The sequence below is a fragment of the Otolemur garnettii genome, unplaced genomic scaffold, assembly GCF_000181295.1.
Source record: "Otolemur garnettii isolate 467f Iridium unplaced genomic scaffold, OtoGar3 scaffold00327, whole genome shotgun sequence".
NCBI classification, from domain to species: Eukaryota; Metazoa; Chordata; class Mammalia; order Primates; family Galagidae; genus Otolemur; species Otolemur garnettii.
Genome location: NW_003852722.1, coordinates 408,492 through 411,516, shown reverse-complemented (window position 1 = coordinate 411,516; position 3,025 = coordinate 408,492).

Sequence of the window (3,025 nt, the reverse complement as noted above, 5' to 3'; positions counted from 1 at the left end):
ACACTTTGGCAATATTGCCTCCTACTCCTGCACTATTCACACTCACCATTTCAGTGAGTTTACAGTCTCACTGGGCCACTGTGGGTGGAGTTTCCTGTTATGATGAATGAGACAGGGCTCAGGTGTGATTGGTGCTCAGTGAGGCTGCAGGAACCTAATGATAGAATGAATTTGTCTGCATCCAAGATGTGGCACCCTCCAGAGCAGGGGAGGAAGCACCCCAGCAACTAGCCTAGGGGCCATGGAGAGGAGACTGGCAGCACTGCTGTGGCTTCTGTGGGTCCAGATTTGCTGTGAGTTGGGGCCAATCTCAGATGAGAGAATGGGGAGAGTTCCACAGCTGACAGGGGAAGGGAAACAGACACGAAGCTCCAGGACAGTCCTGTATCATCTACCTTTCTTCTTGGGATGTTTTACATGTGATCAAACTACATCAGTTGACCCCCAGTGACATCACATGTGATTGTTTTTCTCTTTCCAAACAGGGGTGAGAGGACTGCAGGTGGAGGAGAGCCTATCAACCCAGAGTCCCCAGGAGGGAACCAGTCATACTATGAGGTGCAATTTTTCTGAAACTGTGACCTACATGCACTGGTTCCTACAGAATCCTGGTAGCAGCCTCATCAGTCTGTTTTACCTGACTTCAGGGACCAAGCAGAAAGGAAGGTTAAAATCAACGCTTAATTCTAGGGAACGCTACAGTACCCTACACATCACCACCACCCGGCTGGAAGACTCAGGGACCTACTTCTGTGCAGCAGTGGCACAGTGCTCCCAGGCAGTCTGCAGCCTAAACCCAAAGTGCAGCTGGGCCTGCAGCCACAGCCTCTGACAGGGGGAAGACTTGCACAGCAGGATTGTCACAGCTTCAGGTTTCCTGATTCATGTCATAGTCCTTCTGTCTCTGCTAAAATTACACTTTTAGAAACTGTCAGTTAATTTGTTTTTTGTCAATCATTTTACTCCCACAATTCCTTTCATGGGAAAAAAACGTTTCATATGGAACCGTTAGAGCCACTGATCATCAAGTCCCAATGTACTATAAAAACAGATCCCCTAGTAGACACCATATGAATTACATATAAATTACTGAGATGAAAAGGCTTGAAAAAATATGCTGGTCAACAAATAGAAGAGATGACTTAGAATTTCAGTTAATTGCAGATGGTTGAACTTTTCAGGAAACAAGTAGGTGAATTTTTTTTGAGAGCATGTATTCATATTTTTCACTTCTGGAATTGATAGCAAATATAGTTAGAAAATACTGTCACCGAATGTCAGTCACTCTCTGTGGCTTAGTATCTAGGCACTGGCAACGTTTTATAAATAGGTACTTTCTCCACACTTTGCACATGAGTAAACCGAGGATCACAGAGCATATGTGTCTTACCTGAGCTTTTATGATTACTGAGCTAGTGAAGCTGGGCTGGGATTCCCCCTCAGGAAGTCTGACATCAGAGCACGTACTCCGAGCTCCGTAAGTATAGAAGACTTCAGAAATGCAAAATGGAACTGATGTCTATTAATAAAGTTGTACAGTGTGTTCACATACATTACTGACAAAAATAATCTATTTTGGTCATTTTGAAAGTCTTTTAAAGAAAAGCTCATTTTTGTTTTCTGTTAAAAACTTTTCTTTTTCTTATATTTTGAAAGATCTATTACACATGAGTTTGTAACATCATTTAAGGTCTGAGAAAGGGAGCGGAGAGCTTCCAATTCTACCCTAAAGGAAACCCTTACCTGCCTTAGGCACAGATCAAGACTTTTGAAAACCAAATCCAAAGTTTAAACCTGCATGTGGATGAATCCCAACAATTGTAGCATTCCAGGCTTGCAACATCTTAATTTACACTAATGTTGGGTCCTGGACTAGGAAGGACTGGTGCCCTGAGCACCAAGGTGTAGATGAGCTGCAGACTCCAGTGAAGCCGGGAGCAGGGCCAGCTTCCTGAGCACGTGCACTGTGCAGTGTCACAGGGTCCCTCCCTCAGAAGGGGCTTGGTGTGTGGTTACTGCTCTGCTGTCATTACTTCAAAATTCTTAATAATTTTGTGTTTGAAATTGTATTTTATCAATGAAGTTCCACAAGAGGATGGAACATGTATGTGAGCAGAAGAGCTGCACAGGGCAGCAGGACACAGGACAGGAACACACTCGAGGTTGTCTTCATGGGTTCAGTGGGCAGCTTGTGAGCTGAGAGTTGGTGGGACCATTCCAAGGGCGCAAACACAATCAAATGGAGCTTGTCTGCTCCTCTGGGGATAACCAAAGTGGTTGACAGTAAACATTGTTGGTAAATTATTAAAAAATTAAAGCATAAATTTGGACATTGCAATAAAGCATATCAGGGAGTTAGAATTCTTCAGAAAGTTTAATAATTGGTTTTGAAAATTGAAACAATATCACCAAGTAAATATCTGCAGGCATAGAAATAGAAATTAAATGTAAAGATAGTAGCTTGATGGAAAAGAACATAATTTTCATGTGAAGTTTGAATAAATCAGTTATTGACACAGAGGATAATTTTCAAGTTTTTTTCTTTTTGGCTGGGCTAGGTTTGAACCCGCCATCCCCAGTGTATATGAGGCTGGCACCCTACTCCTTGAGCCACAGGCGCCACCCTCAAGTTAGTTTTTCTTATAATTGAAGATAAAGTGATAATATTCCAAACAAATATCATGAATTATACATGTATTGTGAAGCCATTTTCAGTTTCTTATACTTCTACAAGTTACAGAAAGTATGAGAGGAAGCATTTATAAATTGGTGTTTATAATTAAATATAAACTTACACGAAATTGATTTGTATGAAGAGTAAAAACCTTGTAGAAAAATTATTTTATCAGAAGTCAATCTTAAATTTACTAAAATTTATATTTGAGACTAATTTGTGTGATATTTATGCTAATATTATCAGTGTATAAAATACTCTTAAGAGCTCTAGTATCAGTTGCATCAGTAGAAATATCCTTCTCAAAATCAGCAATTACCAAAAACGTTGCTTACAATCATGCATTACTCA